Raw genomic sequence first — 20,707 nt, forward strand, 5'->3', positions numbered from 1 at the left:
TATCTTCTACGAACAGCTGTGAAGGCTACACGATCATGCACATGTCTGCATTATTTTTGCACAATTGCGTGGTCTAAGCCCCATATTTACAAACAATACTCGACTCCACGATCGCCTTCCAAACTATCGAATGGGCCTTTTTGCTATTCAACCATGCGCATGCGTGCACCCTCGTTCCCACCTGCAGCCAAGCTGCGCCGCCATTTTCACAGGGCAAATGTGCGAAGCGAGCGCGTGATTTTCCTTGCTGTGCTGAGCTTGAGGGACATTCTCAGCGTGTTCGGGGCACTTCACCAGATTGTGGAATATATTCGAAGCAGTTTTTTGTCGAGGAAATCTAATCATGGTGAACTAACGCTGAAGCGGTAGGCTCAGCGTTTGCGACACGCCTCATGCCGGACCCTTGCTCTGCGGTAGGTTGCACAAGCCGGCGTAGTGTTGGAAAAGGTGTCCAATTTTTTCAGTTCCCTACGCAGAAGTACCATAAACAACTTCGGAAAAGATGGATCGCGGCTGCACGCCGCGTCAACCATGATGATAAATCGTGGAAGCAGCCTAAGAACGGTCGAATTTGCAGCAACCACTTCAAAGATGCATATGTTTGTCCTTGCCTCATCGATTTTGTTTTCGCACGCAAACTGTTGTGTAATGCTTTTGTTGTGAAATCATCGGCGTGTGGCCAATTTTTGTTTCTCCAAGGCTAAACCACATTCGTGGGATTTCGATATCGCTGGCACAAGCGACAAGTTTCTAGCTCAGACATCACGTATCGCTCTGAGGCCGTTGCTGAATCTTCATGTGGCAGTCGGTTTGCAAGATGCCGGCCCTAGCGGGTGTTTTTTTGCTCTGAGAAGTAGCTCACGTCCGGTCGCCAGGGTTTCAATGAACTTCTTCAAGGAAACTCTGCATTAGAGCACAGTGCGCGCGGGCATCAATTTGTTTTTTACCGCTGGGGAGCCGTCGCGAGTGCCATCGGATCCAGACTATGTGCCGAGTATATTTGCATACATGCCGGCGCACAGAGATGTTCTTCCTCGGCAGCAAAGGGCCTCGAGAAGACAAGGTATGAGACATTTTTCATGACAGTGTACTCTAAATCTTAAGTGTAAGTGCATGTATGATCCAGAATTTCAGGTTTTCAAAAGATCATTGTGAGGACCTGATTCAAAGTGCATCGCTGAGTATACAATTTTTTTTTCTTGTGCAGATGCCGCCAATCTTGCTGCAACGGCCCCCATTGTAGACACTGCTGGTAAGAAGTGTTTTTCTTGAGATTTGTGTGTGTTGTTCACACCATGTTAAGATAAATGGTGTGTGGCATACGAGCAAAATAGAAATCATGCAGAGGTGCTTCGTTTCGATGAGAGGGTGTTTGGTTTGAACTTTGTTTTTGCGTTATGGGTGCAAGCAGGAAGTAGCAGATATATCTAGTCATCCTTGCTAGGATCGAAGCCTAAATGTATGGGAATAATTATTACTGACGGCAATTTTATATGCTTGAGATTTTCTAAATTGATCAAATTGGGCACAGCATCAGCTTCGGATGAGTAAGGAGTCCACATTTTAGATATAATCAATAAATGTTCGTGTTTTTGTTTCTGCATCTTCCTCTTCCACCACACTGATACCTGGCAGTGCCCAGCTACCGAGAAATGCCGCAGCAAGTTGCCGTCAAAGTTACTCTGTAGAAATCTCCAAAGTTTATCTGCACCTTGTCATTTACAGGCGCAGCCAATGCAGTACCCAACAGTGCCCAGTCAACGCCATTGCATGCAGCAAGTAAGTCACTATCAGACACAGTTACGTTCTGCAAACCTACAACATAAATGTACATCTTGCCCTTGACAGGTATTGCTTCAGCAGAGCCTGACAGTGACGGATAAGCGCTAATTGATGTTTCAGCAAATAAGTTCTTTGTTGACACAGTTGTTTCACTAATTACTATTAGAAGACAACAGAATGCTTAGAGCAGTTATACTTGACTACACTTTGAAAATTATGCTAGACTGTTAAACTGCAGTGGCTTCCAAGTAAGTGCCTTGAGTAGTCACCTCCCCTGGCTTACTGTGCCGTTGTCCTAATATCTGCTGTAGTCTTTACAAAAGGCTGCTCGGATTTTGTTCCTTACAAGCCACGCACGTATGCTTTTTGAACAAGAACACCGTGATACTCTCATGCTACATTTGGTTTGTGTAGTGTAGAGGTTTGAGGCCATGAGGATCCGTACGTTATCGAGCGTTTGGTCTGGCTTGGTAGGCTGAGTCAATTTCCTTTAAAACAAAGGACAGCGAGCTTCATAAAGGTGCTTGCATGCAGCTCTTCAGATGGTGCTACTGAGTGAAAACGCAGGAGGCTATCTTCAGTGCATTTCATGATCATACCACAATAAGTCTTTTGGACACTTTGGAAGCTCTATCATTACAGATTCGCCCATTTATTTTTTATTTTATTTATTTTATTCATGGAATACTGTCAATACCGTCAGGGATCGTAACAGAAAAGGCATTCAAAAAGTACACTGACATACAAACATGACAATGATAACGGTTTAGAAATACACATTTATACACAGATTAAACTTATACATCAGCAGGAGTAAAAAATATATAATCAGGTTCACGCTGCAAGATTTGGGTTGGACAGATAATTGTGTTAAAATGCAAAACAAAAGTAGTAACAAAGTGATACTGACAGTAAACAAAAAAATATTACTGAGATGTAAGTAGATCACTTTCAACAACCGTGATAAAAGCACTTTGTGATGAACTATTAACAGAGCCCACGTTCAAAGCGTTCCAATCGCGTATAGTCTGTGGAAAGAATGAATACCTGAAAGTGTCAGTACGGAATGAATACTCGTTTAGTGTGTGTGGGGGGTTATGACGTGTTTTTCTCGTTTGAGATTTCGTTATGTATCGTGAGGTATCCAGATTTAATTGATTATTTATGAGTTGGTAAATAGCTTTAAGGCGCGCTAGTTTTGCTCTGTTCTGGAGGGTTAGCATCCCGGCTTGGTTGAGTAGTTCTGTCGGTGAGTCTGCTAGCCTATGTTCGTTAAAAATGTATCTGAGCGCCTTTCTCTGAACGCCTTCAAGTTTTTTAATCAGCTTGTTAGTAAGAGGAAACCAAACTACATTTGCATACTCTAGTACCGGTCTGACGAATGTTTTATATGCTAGTAACTTTATATCAGATGGTGCTAGTCTGAGGCGTCTATCAATGAAAAATAACTGTTTTAGTGCGGTTGCCGTGACTTTGTTAACGTGAGCATCCCATCTGAGGTCCGAGGTTAGTAATATTCCTAAGTATTTGTATTCACAGACCGAAGCACGAGGGATGCTGTTTAGCGTGTACTGAAAGAGTGATCTATGTTTCTTCCTAGTTACAGATAATACAACAGATTTGTTAACGTTAATAGTCATCTGCCAATCTTCACACCATTTGGTTACTGCTGCTATGGCGTTATTTAAAGCTATATGCTAGACGACAGAGTTAATTTCCTGATATAGCACGCAGTCATCGGCGAAAAGTCTAATGTTGCTAAAGATGCTAGCAGGAAGGTCGTTTATAACAATTAGGAAGAACACTGGGGCTAAGACGCTTTCTTGTGGTACACCTGACGTGACATTAGCTGTTACGGATTTCTCGTCGTTAATTTCGACAAACTGAGTACGGTTAGTGAGGTAATCAGTAATCTAGTCTAAAATTGGGCCAGTTCCTAGAGTTAGTTCAAGCTTCCTAATAAGTTTTGGGTGTGACACACGGTCGAAGGCTTTCGAGATTTACATCAAAGAAACAATCACTGTAGGTTAAAGTATAGTAGCGGTACATATTTCTTGCTGCTATAAAGTATATGGAATCTAGATATAACGAAAGAAAGCAGCTTCGGTAAACGGATTTCCTATTCCCGTCAACTTCGCCACAACAAAGCTCCCTTGTATTACATTTCATTTACTCTCAGGCTGTTACTTTTAGATTTGTCACAAGCTACTTCTGAATGAGAAACCATGTGTAACACCAAAACAGGTTGGGACTATAAAAGTGGTTTAAATGTTGAATATTAGGATATTATTGTAGCAATTTTATCGGGGGTGGAGAACAGAAGATTGGGTGGATGATCCAGTTCCTGCGGAACCAGAGGGCAGCAGTCGGAAGCTGGAGACTCCGGTGCGATGTCAGAATGCATTTATGAATACGAACATGTACAAACATTTGTGTTCTTTTTCTTGGTTCCGCTCAATAGTGGCGCACCGTCCACGAGACTCAAAAGCAGAGTATGGTGAGTGTGTGCTAATTGCTTGAATATGACATGTAGCAACAACTTAACCCTGCTTATATGCTTGCCTCTGTAAAGAAATTTACAAACAAAATACCTATGCGGCCAGTGCTAGTTTTTGTTATGCATTATTGTACCGCTACAGCAATAACACATTCGCTTTAGCAAGTTCAATTTTAATGTACCGTCACAGTGAATGTAGTAACATTGGGAGCTGCCTCTGTTGAACTTAGTGTTTGCACCCTCTGACCTCACCTTTAAGGACTGTTTTCCTTCTGCAAGAATATTCATTGTAAAAAGCAATCTGTGTAGCTTTAAGGTGTGATCTGTCCATTCATGCAGAATGGGTCAGAGAGCCGTCACTCGAGCGAGGAATCTGATTGGCCTTATCATATAATGTAACCGGCACGAATTCAAGCATGCCATTGCAGTAAGCCTTTTTTTTCGCAAGGACAGTGGTTCATGCACCTATACAAATAACACAATTTCAATAAATACGAACATTTATAAAAACCATTCGTACCCTTCTGCCTGTGGGTATATATTCTGCAGATGAGCAATAATAATTTATTTCACACGTGAGAGGACAGGAGGGAAGCAAGAGCTTCTTCTAAAGTTCGCTTCTGTGAAAAGGTCATACAGAATGCAACAAAAGCTAGCAACAGTGCTGTGGCCATGGGTGCAGGGAGTGGGGAGCAGAGGGGTTATCTTGCATAAACGTTAGTGAAGTGACATTAAGCGAGAGGACAGCCCTCATGTTTTCGCGCTTCAGGTGTGTGCAAGGAGTGGACTGCAATGACTTCACAAGTATTTGAGTTTCGAATCACCGTCACCACAGTAACAGGAAAGAGACACAGGCTCAGTTAAAATCAACTGGAGCCATGACATAGCCACAACTGCATGGAATATGCGTAAAGAGGATGGTCGAGACTTGAGAACAGAGAAATATATGAAGCTGTGTTAAAACAGCGCACTGGGAATTCTTGTGACAATACATGAGATGTCACTTCCATCTTTACATTTGAACAAGTCCCATAAGAAATTCCATTTTGATGCTCGAAGGCAACACGCAGTGTCACACACCGTTTGCCCAGCAACCAGCCTGAAAGTGTGGCTAGGTGTGCACACTTAAGTGAGTGCTGTATGCAAGAGAACCCATAAGCTGCATTATGTAGCTGTTGGCCCCTATACGCTTTTTCTCTTAATATACCTCTCTTGAACTACATTTGCCTTAACTGACTGCTACATCACGCATATTCTGCCTTCTGCATTATGTAGGCATTTACTATAGAAACATTAAGAAGGCACAGCTTTAATTCATCTTTTGTCTAATTGTTTTCTTACAGAGGCTGCAGATGCCTTGATTCCAGATGTGTGTCTGGCCAGTGCACTACAGAAGGACCTGGAAGAAATGAAGCAGCATCACAGAAGCTGGCTAACTACTGGAAGGAGCGCTATGAAAGCAGCCAAGAGAAGTTCCTTTCTGTTAACCTCACATGGAAGCCAAGTAAGTGCCAGTGATACACTGGCCTGCCATTGTGCGTTGTCTTCGAAGGACTATACAAGGCCTTTGGCTCTGCAATGCTGCGAATCATCAAAGGCATTCTCGGGCACTACGAGGCGCTGAAGAGTTCTTGATGGTCTTTTTGAGACTTCGCACGGGAATGCCGGTGAAAGAAGTTGTACGGAATTTCGGCGTCACTGTCTCTAGTTTTTGCAAGACATATCTAAGTGGATTTTGTTTTAACAAACGGCCTTGCGGCAGATTACTCGATTTCCATCTCTGTCCCAAGTTCAATGTAACCTTCCGAAACATTTCTTACAATTCAACGACACACGCGTGGTTGTTGACTGCACGGAAATCAGGCTTCAAACACCATTTTCCATCTCGTGCACAAAAGCAAACATTTCCCAAATACAAGCATGGTAAGACGTTCAAGGTCCTCGTGGGTTCAACACCCGATGGCTATGTGTGCTTTGTCTCCAAAACTTGGGGCGAGTCCGTATCAGACAGGGAAACGGTTATTAAAAGCAATCTCCTCAAGCTCCTTGAGCCCAGTAACGCCATTATTGTAGACAAGTGTTTCAAGATAGCTGATCTTTTGCCTGAGGGTGTAAAATTAAGATACCCCTTTTAACAATGCCTCACAGGGACAGATAGATGAGTACTGCTAATGAGTACAAGACAAGAAAAATAGCCAGAGCACGTGTGCACATTGAACGCACCATAAGGCGCATAAAATAGTTCCAGTTGCTTGGTACTGGCTACCCCAGTAACATGGTAGACATACCAGATGATATCATTCAGACATGTGCCTATTTAAGTAACTTCAAAAATGAGTTCTTGTAAGAAGCGTCTGTGGTAAATGGTATTTTAACTTACAAATGTGGCCTCTCACCAGGATCTCAGATTACCCATGTTGTCTAGTAAATGACTCCATTCAATGCCCACATATTTCCTCTCATCACGCCACCTCATCAAGGCCTTTACCGCCATAGAAAAAGTGTAGGTTTCTGGGAATCTCTCAGTTCTAAAAAATGATGTTTCACTCCTGTTGCATTGCATTGGACAATTACCAGGAGGAAACAGAATTTCACACTCTATTTACGCATAAAGTTGCTGATAAAGTTGTCTTCTGTTTGTTTTTCTTTAGTACTAGCCTGGTTGAATAGTTGGATTATTGTGATTTGCATGGACTGGTCAAATCTGAGGGTACATTCCAACGAAATTACAGCTTAGTGAACATCCATTGCTATAGGGAACCAGTGTTGGTCGAGTGGCGCTATGACAGTGAGTGCACAACTTAAATATACTGACGCTCTCCTGGTGCCCATTTAGGAGGGATTAGAGAGTTAGGCCAAGATAATCAACAGCTCGAAGAGTGGGTATACAAAATATTGCAAATCAGTCTGCGGAACCAAGTAAGGTAGAGGAAGAAAAGTTCAGCAGCATGTTACACTCCTGTGACAAGTGAAGGCGAAGCCCTGTTGCACACTTGGTCATGCACCATCTTGCATCCTCGCGTTGCTGCTTTCGCAGTTCGGCTTCTCTGGCTTGTTTTTTACGCTTAGCTGCGGCTTCGCGTGCTCGTATAGCGGAGTCAGGCTCGCGCCAACAACGTTTGTCTTCGACTTTACGTTGCATTATCTAAGCAGGGGATTGAAACGTAAGCTTTTCTGCATGTTGTATGGGTGATTTCAATGAATGTAAGCACTTTTTGTTTCACTTTGCCGAGTGCTTGTAGCATCAGCCTTACAGATGTATGAGCCATTGCATTGTGTGTTTGTTTCCGGGGGTATGAGCCATTGAGGCCACGTGGTTTTCTGTGCCACTCTCGACTAGAAGCCGCATTTCTGTATGTTGCATGCGTGATTCCAATGAATGCGTGCACTGTACGCTTCACTTTGCTATGAGCCATTGCTGATGTGATGATAGCTTTTGTACCCTTGGACCGAACGACGGGCTTTTTCCAAAGCCATTGGGGGCGTGAGCCACTTAATGCTTTCGCCCTAATAATGTTTACACATGGTATGTCCACTTAGTTATGCTATTCCTATATCAGTTTGTCAGTCAACAAAATGGTCATTAGGATAATTGAAAGTTTCGAAATAATAACAATTGTGTCGCAAAGTTTCTCGGAGTTTCACGCACCAAACTTTGGAGTCATACTCCACCTATAGTAATTCCTTTGCTTCCGATAGCTTAGTCAGGAAAATGTGTTCGCACGGTAGAAGACATGAATTCACATTTGACTACCATGGCTGCGTGCACAGTTAGCTGCAATTACGCACGTGCTGACGCATCATGTGTTCTCTTTTCCCACCGTAACAATATATATATATATAGATATATATATGTATGTATGTATGCACTCTTGAAAAACTAAGGCCAGTTACAGGTAGGTGCTCGTCTTCGCCCCTCCATTTTTGCTGCGGCCCTTTGGTTCACTTCACGCTGTTTAACCAAATGAAACACATTTTTCCACACAACACGTGAACTGGCATTTCTCTTTCCTGGGGCCACAAAGTACACGATGATTGCGTAGTGTCAGGATACTTTTCCCAATGTTCAACGCCACACTTTATTTCATAATCGAAATGTTAACACAATTAATCCTCAGGGCGTCTAGCGATTTCCCTTTTCAAGATTTCCCAACTTCGAGGCTTTCCATGAATTTTGCAGTAAGAATTGCATGATAAAAAAACCACCAGACAGCAATCGCAGCAGCCGTATGGAATGAGATGCACGCTCTTTTGCATTGCCATCCTGCACGCAAAGAAATTGGTTCCAGAGAAATTGAGTGGAAAAAAATTGTAGAGAGTGCCGGACGTCGCTATGCATGCACTAAAAAAAAATTTGGAAGGTCACTTAACCTCTAGATATCGACCAAACGTCACTCCAGTGGGGCTATCAATAAATTATAAAGTTCATACACCCAATTTCAGCCCCGACTCGTCCATGAAGAATTGTCTTTCACTGACTTCAACTAGACGTTGAATTGCCTTCCAACTGTTTCCTGCATTTATTGTTAAATCAAGAAGGACAACTTGGGGCAAGTGTGAAGTTTATTTATTATCGCGTCGAAAGCAATCGGTTGAAAGTCTTTGTTATGCAAGAAACGCCATACAAACAGAGAAATGGTTGAGAATGAGGGAAAATGGCACTTTTTCTATGTATTCTGCAGTAAATAAAACATTGCTATGGGCCATTTAGAAATACCAATGATAGTTCGTTAGACAGCAGGACCCGTAATAACTATTTCAAGGGAGTTCAGTGAAACTTTTTTGTTTTGTGCAAGCGAACAAATTTCAAAGTTGTCACTGCTCCATTCACTGTCATTTATCCACAATACAACTTGTCGCCAGTGTCAGCGTCGTTAAAAAGTACAAGAATTAGCGGGAACTACACGTGGCAGTGAAACTCTTGGAAGGCATCGCATCGGAATACTTCTTATTCAAACTGGACTTGTGTTTTTAGACATTTTATGAGCCCAGAGATTTGTGAGAAGTCTTTCAAAAGCATGTATAGTAAGCACATAGGCCAAGGAACCTGCTGATGGCCTTCTTGTTAGTGGACAGCCAAAATTGAGCTAAAGTTTCCTTTTGCACATAAGGCATAGCATTGTCCTGTTGCTATGTCGTGTCATGTCTTCGTTGAACAAGACCACCATTATTTCGGCCCCCTGTCTGGTGTTGCAAAGGATGTCATAGTATGCATACGGCAGTGGCCTCTTGAAGTTCGGTAAGTGTGTGTCGTCTGCTGCTTCTGCAAGGTCAAGTATTTCGACGACTTCGATCATTGTTGTAACATTGCCTGCCGATGAGTCGGCCAGCAGCTTCACGAGGGTGAATAATTGAATTTTGTGTTTCTTAAAAGTTTATGTTAATCTACCTTGAGTATACGGGCAATCCCACAGTGTACGGCGGGTGTCCAGGTACTCCTCACATCTGTACTGAAGGATATCACTTAGTAAGCCTTCTGGTTTCCGGCAGTGAACGACCCGCTTGAAGATTGATGCAGTCAGCTATCCTTTCCTTGCAGCAAACCAGCCGCTTTCTACCTGCCCCAATGCCTGCAGGCAAATTTTTTCCCTCTGTTCTGCCTATAGGAGTGGCATTGTGCTCAAGTATCCACTAAAGACACCTCTACTTTCAGGTCAGTTGTGGTCTGCGGAGTTTTCCACGGCCGGGCTAAATGGGCGGGCATCTTGCTCAGGCTCATCGTAGCTGTCCTCGGCTAAGTCTGGCAGTACGTATCGCAGCCACACAATTTGTGGCTCATTCTATAAGTGTGCCATTAGCGTATCAAAATCGACCATTTTTTTGCAGATGCACCGCACTTCCGTTGTTGCCTCTGGAGTTCTATTTTCCCAGTCTTGACCTTCCTGATGCGCCCGTACTGGTGGTGGGCAGCTGTGTCCGGTACTGAAAATATTCCGAAAATCTTGTTTAGAAAGGAACATATAACTAATAGAGCTGTATATTAAATATCATTACACAGATGTGTACAGAACGCAGCTGTTGCCCTCAACGAGGAGAGTAACCTAAGGTATCGCTTGCAAACAAATGGAGCTGTTGGGAACCTGCCGGCTTTGGTACAGGCAAAATGTACGGATATCCACATTTTGCACACAGCAGACTCTTTTCCTTGAATATGACCAACAGGCATAATACAATATTGGACCGTACAAATCCAACATAAGCTGTTCAAGCAAGAAGTGTTGAACAAAACGTCTTCCGAGCTCAGTTTGAGTTACAGAAGCGAAATGTGACAATGTTTGAGTCCCGTTCCGTTTCCGAAAAATGGTGGCTTAGTTTCTGTCCCACTTAGTTACCCTAGCTACTGTGCACAGAATGTCAATTGAAACTGTGCTGCTACTTGGCACTGTCTTGCATAGTTCTAATGCTTTTTGTAACAGTTTTCGATCTTATTACAGCTGTGTTGAGTTGGGCATCATAGTCTGTACTCTTAATGTTTGGAAAACGTGTTACCTTATGCAGAGCTACAGCAAAGTGAAGTTTGCACAATGTTCGGCAGCTGCATGCTCGTGTCTGCTTACTCTAATGAAGTACACTGACGATTTTATGATAGGCTTGCGAGTACGATGCAGCACACGAACCTAAATTACCTTGTTATGCTTTGCAGTAATCTTTTGTTACGACTGAATTTCAAAGCATGCAATGTATCGCCTATGTAGTGTGCAAGGCTCCCATCACTCCTAATCTGACAGAAGTGTAGGAGTAGTTTGCTGTAATAAGGACTGACGGAGACAGGAAATTCAGGTTCCTGAGCATTCATACTGTCGCATTTCTCAATAGATACCTGAACTGCTCCGCAGCTAGCGATGAGGAAGATGAAGGCTAAAAGGAAACATAGAAGAGAAGAAAGTTGCAACATAATGGATGTAACGAAAATAAGAGGACATGACTGTGGGAGTTTTGCTGCATCAGGCAACATGTGTTTTCAGAGTGCTTTTGTACAGTGTCAGAGTGCTCATTTGTGTAATGCCTGACTGCTAAACAAGGTGCTGATCGGTGTTACTACCTTGAAATGTACTGTCCCACCATTTCAGATGCTTGCCAACGACGACAAACCGATTCGTACGCCCTCAAGCACTCTGATATATTGAGAGCTCTCGATAGCATATTTTTGGACAAGCATTACATCAACAGTGCATCTGTTGCGTGCAACACATATGTGCCACACAAATTCTAACATTTTTGGAATTAATATGAACCATTGATCAATGAAGCGCATAACAATGATGTGTCTGTCCCCATTATTCTGCACATACATGCTGTTACATTGGAAGTATAACTGAATGCACTAAAAATACTCACCTTGATATGGCACGACCCAAGAGCAAGGTTCATCTGTGCTGGACGGCTTCTTTAAGTCTGCCGCTATATACAGTACACCAGCAATATGCTGGCACGTTTCACTTAACCTGCGGAAAAGTGAAGAAATAAAACTTGTCAAAACACCGGGCGTGTCCGCGTTTGCAACATTAAATGTGTGGCACGTTGTTCTGGTGCGGCGCATACGCTCAATTAAAAAAAAAAATACGCTAGCCATCACGGGATTCTTACTTAGCAAGGTAAGTCCTCATTTTGGTAACAACATGACATCAGCGCTGTAAATATTTGAATTGCACTTGCCGCCCTACGACTTATTTGGTAGTCTCGGCGCTGCTTTAATCGACCTGTATATATATTGCAGAGTTCTTACCATGGGCTGACGAACGCGTTACTGCATGAATTCCTGAACTAGCGATGTCGCCAGCCCGCTGGAATGCATCGCACAAGGTCAAAGCGACACACTCGCGATAACGTATTTTACAGAACTTTTGAGTTTTTTGGCAGGCAAATGAAGCGCTATATGTGTGATATCGCCTGTTGTGTCCACTCTCCTACTGTCCCCAACTGCCGTGCTATACGCTACATCTCGAGACAAAAATAACACTTACCCTGCAGTGCACTCGCACTAAGCGTACAGAACGTTTGCAGCTTCTTTTTCCATCTTAATGAGCTGCTTGTAATGCCCGCTCTTCATTCAAGGCAAACATCTGCTGCGTAGGTAGACTATCTCCTCCGCGCCGAGCCCCTCCAAGCGGTGGACGAGCTTAATGTTGCAGGAAGTTCCAGCTGCGGTGCCTCTGGCGGTCACACAGGTCTTCACTAGCTGGGTCAAAGTATTGGCGAAGATGTGCAGCAGTAAGTGCTGGCGCTTCTGTATAATCATTCCACGTTTTCTTATCATCATAGATGGAGAAGAACAGCCTGCACGTCGCATTGGGCATGTTGCCTTCGCGAATGCTACACGACTGCTACACGCGTGCTAGAGCAGCGGCGATGCGAAACTACAGTGAATTAGAAGTAAGCGAAACTATCCAGCAAGACAAAGGACACGAGAAAAAAATGAAACACAAGAACGCCGCGGCAGACTGTTTTGGGAAATGCTACCACTGCGCGAACTAATTGCGGAAAGGTGAGGAGGGGCGTGAGCGGGAGCGTCTTGCCCATCAAATTTAGTTGATGTGGCGGCTGCTAGATAGGTCGCTTACTAGGAAAACATCCATTGAGCCCAGCGCCGTCTCTCGAGGGGCGTGTTGGGAGCTCGGTTTAGCTGATGCAAGTAATACACGTTTTGACAGGTTGACAACTAAGAGTCGACTGGCTTGATTCAAGAGTAAAAGCAAGTTTGCCGAGTGGCAGTGGTGGTGCCCCTGCCAAACAACCACTTTGGTTTGAGCGGAGGTCAATGACCCCCACGGCAGGCACAACGAAGTGACGCATGGTCGCTAAAGAAGAAAACACTACGCTTCTAACAAATTTCTGTGGAATGTCAATGAAGTGAAGGGACTACTTCTGCCTAGGGGTAGGACTGCCAGCCACATCCTCGAGTTGAGGTTCAGTATTGAGTGAAGAAACGGCACTCGAATATGGAGTGCTGACATTTGAAAACGCTCCTTGGCCATTACTACATCGAGACGCCTTTCGCAAGACAAATTCAGTTTAGCGCATTTGTGTAACCGCTGTGAGCACCTAACTATAAAAGGTTTGTCCGTTAATCGCCGTGGGTAAAGCGCAACGACAAGTTCAGCCGAGGGACGGCGCTGTTATCTAGTTTTTTGAGTGCAGGTGGAGTGCAATGTCGAGGAAGGTTCTAGAATATGGCTTTAATATATCCTGCGGGTAGATCACGAGGCCAAGAAATTGTACTCATTGACTTTCAACGCCAGGAGCAGTTTCGGAACTGCACCGTAGCGGCGTGAACACGCATGGCAAAGGTGACTTTTCACTTTCAACATGAAACGTCAGCACCAAAGGAACTGCTGCGGATGGTAACGAATATCGCAAAGTGCAGAAAATGTGTTCCCTGCTCTTTTACTTGTTTTGCTTACTACTTTATTCATTCCATCTTTCTGTCGTATTTTATTTATTTATTTATTTATTTATTTATTTATTTATTTATTTATTTATTTATTTATTTATTTGTTTGTTTGTTTGTTTGTTTGGCTCAAGGCCTCCCTTTGCTTCTTCGTCTGCTCCCAGCTTCATAGCACTGCCTTCTATGCGGCCTTATAGCTCCTTTCTCTCTCTCTCTCTCTCTCTTTATGCGTACTTTCCGTCATGATTTATTATTTTGTCTTTCGCCTCCTAAGCATCAAGTCTGCTGAAGAGACTCGGCCGCTTTGCCTTGACTTTAGGACACCACGAAAGGTGGAATGACAAGAACAAAAATAGTCCAAAAATAAATACGGAACAAAGATAAACAGTTGCCGGCGCACTTGGGACGCTCACATAAAGCTTTAATTTGTTTCTCTTCCTGCCCAACCCGCTCCTGACGAGGGACATCAGTAAGCCCCTCACGGAGCGGCATGCCGGAAGAACAAACTTGGGCAATACAGACGCGAAAGAGGAAAGGTGACGGGAGGAAAACACGCAGAAAAGACACGCAGAGACAAAAGCCGGTACCCGTCGGATCAAAGTTTGTGGCGAGTTCAGTGGCCAAACGGCCACTAATTAAGATGTCACCGCACGAACGAGGTCGTTCGCGCACTGCAGAAGTGACGCAGAGTTTTGTTTTCTGTATTTTCGTCTTGCCGCAAAGAAATACCTTGTTTGTCTTCCCTATGATGAATGGCGCTTGCCAGCGGTCACCACCGCCGATCTGAGCAGCCGTTGTGTTCAAAGAGCGTTCGCTTTCACTTCCTTATATGTTGTAAAAGCCATGTGGAATTCACTGCTATTAGAGCTCACCCCTTTTTCGCTGTTGTTTGTGTCATCGCGAAGACAGCAGATGACGACGACTTTATGAGCCAAGATGCTTCCAGGCTACGTGCCTGTACAGCGCACGTACTACACGCGCGTACTTGTACGTACCTTTGGCGTGTCCAAACAGGTGATACTTACAGTTTGTTGGCTCAGCCATAAACATCTTAGTGCTTTTCAGCGGACTATAATGAATTACTTACGTTCCCAATGCGCCCGAAGATATGCAAAAAGGAGATAAAAATAAAGATGGCACTGCAAAACATTTGAAATTTGAGCAAAGCTCGACGAATGATTTCCTGTTGTTTTCCTAGGGTGGCCATTTTGCTGTTGACATTATTGCCACATCAACATGTTCGGTTTTACATGTATAGGAGCACCCAGCTAACTTTGTTGAAATGTTTAGAAGCGCCCTGTCTAGGAGTGGGGCTGCCTCCTAGGAGTCACATTATACCATAGTAAGAAATGCCGTTAATAGTAGTGTCAGGTGCTGCAGGTTTTATATACGCTTACCGTGGAGAATAAATAGCTGCATTCAACGCGGCTTCCAACGTAGTTGGTAACCAGTCACAGTGGCTTTTTCCTTTGACGTCGCTGCTCCGTTTTTACGTTACGTTACTGAACTGAACTGCTGCTTTTATTTAGAGTGCAGGGCCTTCTACGTAGTAAATCAGGCAGAAATTCTGCTGAATACGATGTGAAAGTCAGATTGACCGTGCAGATCGCTTTCACTTTTTTTCTCTTCTTAAACAGGAACAATTACGCATGTTACGGTCGCATACCAGGTGACTTCGTAAAGGAAAAGTGCAATATTGAGCAGTGTGAGAAAGAGACCACTAGGTTTCTGAGTCAAGGGACAAATAGAGAACAAGTAAAACGACCACAGAATGACGTTGACGAAATGGAAAGAGGTGCCTGCCGAGAAAACTCAAAGAAAGTAACAGAAGATTTGCGCGGGCGAAGATAAATGGAAAAATACTGATACGTGCTTTAAAATAGACGAACAGCACGTCTTCGCTTGTGGAGGATCTTGAAAAGTTAAATGAATGGGCGTAATGACGGGGCGTAGGCAGCCACGAGCTTTGTCACTCTTGTTTGATGTCGTGAGTTTATACAAGGCTCATCATTGCGGCACCGTGATACTATGTACTGCTTTGTGGGCTACAGTTGTGAGGTTAAATTTCTTTAAAAGCTTCAAAATGTCCCTGTAGGATCTTCACAATAAGTGATCTCAATCAAGATGTTCTGGACGAGATATGACAAATATAATGCGGGAAAAGAGATCAAGCATCAAACAGGTGCCTTGAGCAGGGTGGTGGACCTTTGGATAGGTGAGCATTTCTCTGTCAAGGTGGCGTTGTGACTATGTGAAGTAGCCTGACGAGGGGTCGCTGATGTGCTGCTGTAATGAACAAGAAGAGCAAAGAATTAAAAAGAAATTGTTGCGCGAAGCTGGTCCTGTTTCGCAGAGTATTTTTTCTTTTTTTGCTTTTACACAGTATCAGTTGGGAAAATTCTTCTAACGTGACTGTGCTTCAAGATATCCGACTCCAAATTTTAATTGTCGTTCCCATGATTACACATGCAAGAGAGTTAGGATCGGCGTAAAGCTCCTCCCTGATGTGACGCGACTGTTGCGTGTTGCGCTTAGTCTGACAACGGGGCGGAGGCATAAGCAAAGACGTTAACTCGGCTGGCGAAATCAAGATATGACAGTGTAGTGTGCTGTGCAGTTCTTGCTCTTGATTTCAATAAAACTTACAATACTTCGAAATCAGCAATGGCTTTACTTATGTAGCCCAGGCAAGGACCATGCCCGCTCGTCTAGTCACCATTACGCACGCACAGTGCCCTCCGGCTTCTCCGCTGGCGCCATTATCTCGGCATGGCAGCTGCCGCCATCAGGCTGCGCGGTCACATGTCACGACAGCGGTTCCGTGTTGTTCGATTTTTTATTTTGCCAACCGAGAGGAAAAGGGGGACAGTTGTCATTTTCGCCAATGGCTCTGCCCCGTTGTCAGACTAAATGCCGCACGCAACAGCGGCGTCACATCAGGGAGAAGTTTTGTGCCGAAACCGACTCTCTTGTATGCGTAATCATGCGAACGAGAACTAAAATTTGGAGTCCGTTATCTCCGAGCACAGTCTTGCCAGAAAACTTATGTCAACTGATAGTGTGTAGAAACATGACTGCCTCTTACTTTTCAATAGAAAGATACCAACTTACTGCATTCAGCAAAATGTTAATTAATTATTCAATTTTAGGTAATTGGACTGCTGACAGCGATATTTATTATCTCACTTTGCGTAACCTTGCCGACATAACCTATTTGCACAGGTGGTCTTCCCGCGCCTCCCAAGGCCTAATCTTAAGAAAATCATAAGGCTTAATTTTGAACACCCTGTATGCCGCCGTTATTATGTAATATGTTTAATATTCTTTGACGTTCCTGGCATTTTTCTTTTAAATTTATCTGATGCTTTCTTAGTGTCGAGGCACATTTTCATGCATGTCTTACTGACCATTTCGTTCTCAGACGCCAAGACGTCGCACATCCACATTTTTGGGACAAATTAGAGGAAAGATTAGCTTACGATGACTCAAAATATTACGGTAGTAATAAGTGACTATATACAAGCACTAATGGCCATGAACAGGACTATAACGATGAGGTGGTAGTGCTGTCTGTCTACATTCGGCTACCAATTTATTCCGTACCGTTCTTGCTCTGTTCCGGCAGGTAGCAGTGTCCATGCAATGAGCCAAGTGCATTCACAAACGCGCACACACACAAAAAGGTAGAAACTGGGAGGCATTTACAAAGCGAGCGAAATTTCATAGACTACTTGTCAAATCGACAATGATTTCGCAGTTATTTTTCTACGTTCACTATGTGTAACGCCATTTGAAGAGCTGTAAAAAGTCGGTTTTAAAAAAAAATGAAGACATTCCGCTAATACGGACACCATGCCAGTATAGTGGCTTCCCTGATGACTCTTCTACGCAATTGAAGAAATTTTGCTGTACAAAGAATTGTCTATAAAGGGAAAATCAGACATCCACCCGCTCGTAGCAGTTGCTACAAAGGAAACCCATACGGGTTCTTCGAAAGAAAAAGCCTCGCAGTTGAATAAAAATTCGTCCTGGCCCGGGACTCGATCCCAGGACCTCCGCCTTTCCGGGGCAGCCGCTCTACCATATGAGCTAACCAGGCGGCTAGCAGATGACAGGGCGAAGTCGAATGTGTCAACAACTGGAAGCAAAGGCAAGAGTTTTACGTAATGGTTCTGCGGAAACCCACAAGGTGGAGAGAAGTGATTAATAAAAGGAAAATCAGACATCCACACGTTCGCAGCAATGTCTGATTTTCCCTTTATTAATTACTTCTCTCCACCTTATGGGTTTCCGCAGAACTTTTACGTCAAATATTCATCTAACACGCACGCAGCAGAGCACGCGTGCATTTCTCCAAATAGACCTACAGGCATCAAATAAGTATATTACTATTTCTTCACTTCCTAGACAAAAGCCAGTGTTCTTAAACTGCTTTCGTGGCAAAAAATAATTATAATAATAAAAACATTAAAAAAAAAAGACTCGTAAACCACGATATTGACGGAAAGATAGGTTATTTGCGACGAAAACTGCAGGTGAGACAAATTTTTAAAACGCCATCAAGTGAGCGAGAAACGAGCAGTAAAACGCAAGAAGCGCGAAGAGAGAACGAGAGCCCACGTGGTGGAACACAAAACAACCGAAAGCGACAATGGGGAAAATCGGGATCCAATGAAGACACGCAAAAGACAACCACGCGCGTCTAAAGATATCCACTCGACTATTTTCGCGGCATGTCACCGTGATCGCCAAGGCAGCGCAAGATTAACGTCCCTTACGTGCATTGCCCTTTTTTTTTCAGCGTTTGAAGAAGAGCGTGTGTTTTGGCCTGCTTCACGAGGTCTAGCTGTTCTTGAGGATAGTGATGTCCCCATAGGGAGAGCTCGGGTGAAGCACCTTATGGAACGAAATCGCTAGGGCTAAAGACGTGAGGAGGAGCATGGTATACATTGTAATATCACGGGGGTGCGGGAGCATTTCCTAGAAAAGAAAAAAACGGGAATAACCTATTGTAAGTAAAAGCGCAAAAAATGTGCAGCCTACATACATTTTAAATAGAGATACATACTTTCTTAGAAATTCGTATGGAAGTACAAGTTCAGCATTTACCTACAAATTTGTGGAAGTACACACATAACTGAAACATCTAAGAGTCCCCCAATTATACAAAATCTAAGCGATGTGAATAAATGCTCTTCTGTTTCAAAAACGGATGACGCATTATCTTTAACTTAGAAATATAGAACTTGTCATGTGGCGCATGAAATGTCTTGGTTCCACTTTACTCAATTTCAAGGCTTTGTTTTCAAAATTCTTTTTTGTCACTTTCATCATATTTTTTTCATATTTTATAAGCGACTAAGTTCCGTATATAAATACCTCCGAACGGATATTTTGAGGGTGTTATTAATGAAATGAATATTGGCACTCTTATTTGTCGACACTAATACACTTGGACACTAATACACTTGGACTATGCGACTGTCCCTGAATCGTTCATATTAATAAGTATTACCGTAAAGAATTATTTAACGAGCAGCGAAATAAATTTACACGGGCATTCATGCGTCCACACTCCCACTTCGTTTGATGCGCGCAATTCATGGCCTTGACTTTGATTTCCAACGCTGACCAAACAAAGCACATCACCATTACGACTGCATAGCCGTCGAACCTTAAAGCTTCATACGAAGAACATTAGAGGGTCATTTGGCACTGCATTTGCGTGCGCCACCAGCATAAGTTTTCAAACATCGCGGAAAAGACGGACAGCCTATGTATTTGCCTGAACATCGCATTTATCTTCTCGATACTACTAATGTCGAAGATCAAGCGAGTTCGTATTTGTAATGAATTAGGGGAAAGCGTCTGCTGAAGACTGTTGAAAAGCGCGGTAACGCAGCTCCAAATACCTTTAAGTGGCCGACAAAGAAGATGCTTGGGGGCGGTGGCCCGAGCTGCCGGACGAGGGACAAAGAGCATCACCCAAGCAGTGGGCGGCACTAGGGAACAAGAACAAGAACAAGAAACCAGCAGAACGAGGAACCAGGAGAGAAAAGGGGACAGACTGGAACGCGGGGAGAAGAGATCGCTCGGGAACGGGGCTCGAAAATCTCTGGTTTCGAGGTCGGTGTCGCTGGGGTCCAGACCCGAACCTGAGAGCCTCGACAGAAGCAGGACGACCCGGCTGTTCCTGGAGATCCGCCGAACGTGGGGCTTGGTTGTTCCGGCTGCATCTGCTGCTGTTGGTGCTAATCCTGGTCCTTGTCCTGATCCTGAGCTGCCGTGCGCAGTGCGGAGGTTGCCTGGAGGCGACAAGAGGCCTGAGGCGACTATGCTGAGAGGTGCCCGGGAAGAACCGCGTGCCAAGGAACCGGTACGGGTGCCGTTCAGCTGTAGCGGTCGCACTTGGATGGCCTTGGATCCCAACAGCTTTGGACTTGGACTTGGACCGTGGACTCGGACGTCCGGGGTTGGCACTACCGTGCGTCCGCCTCCCTCGTTTGCCACTGCCCGCCACGCCGCTACCATCGTCAACGCAAGGGCAATTGCTGTCAACGCATCACCACCCGAGTAAATAAGAATCCCGATGTCTGAGTTTTTTTCTTGTTTCGGACCGTGGGTGATTTGAACTCACAGCACGGACTAACGCGCCCAACTGTACTTTCGTTATTTTGTACATTTTGTGTCATCCTTGCCATTCTCTTCTTTTCTTTTTTATCGTAATGAATGTTAAGTTTAGTTTTTTTAGAAAAAAATGGTTTCGTCTTTCCTGGACTGAGGCTCTGCCTGAGTTGAATAACTCGTACTCCAGGAACCTGTCTTCGTAGTATTACAGCATGGCCTCTTACGTTAAGTTGTGCGGTTATTGCGCTATGCATAGCCAAGTACCCTTTCAACGACTGTGTGGATTCTGATAGTGAAATATTGAAAGTTCATTATCGTAGGAAATTATTTCGTGGTAAAGAATAGTAGCCGTTTCTATTAGGCAAATATCTAGCACTCTGCCATTTTGAGAACATTATACACGCCCAAAAAAT

The 20,707-nt window shown here is 43.9% G+C and overlaps 1 pseudogene; it reads left to right on the plus strand.

The window, feature by feature from the left end:
- Positions 1 to 392: 392 nt before the first annotated feature.
- LOC140215826 (uncharacterized) lies at positions 393 to 20,244 on the plus strand (annotated as a pseudogene).
- Positions 20,245 to 20,707: the final 463 nt, after the last annotated feature.

The sequence above is a fragment of the Dermacentor andersoni genome, chromosome 2 (genome assembly GCF_023375885.2).
Source record: "Dermacentor andersoni chromosome 2, qqDerAnde1_hic_scaffold, whole genome shotgun sequence".
Taxonomy (NCBI): Eukaryota; Metazoa; Arthropoda; class Arachnida; order Ixodida; family Ixodidae; genus Dermacentor; species Dermacentor andersoni.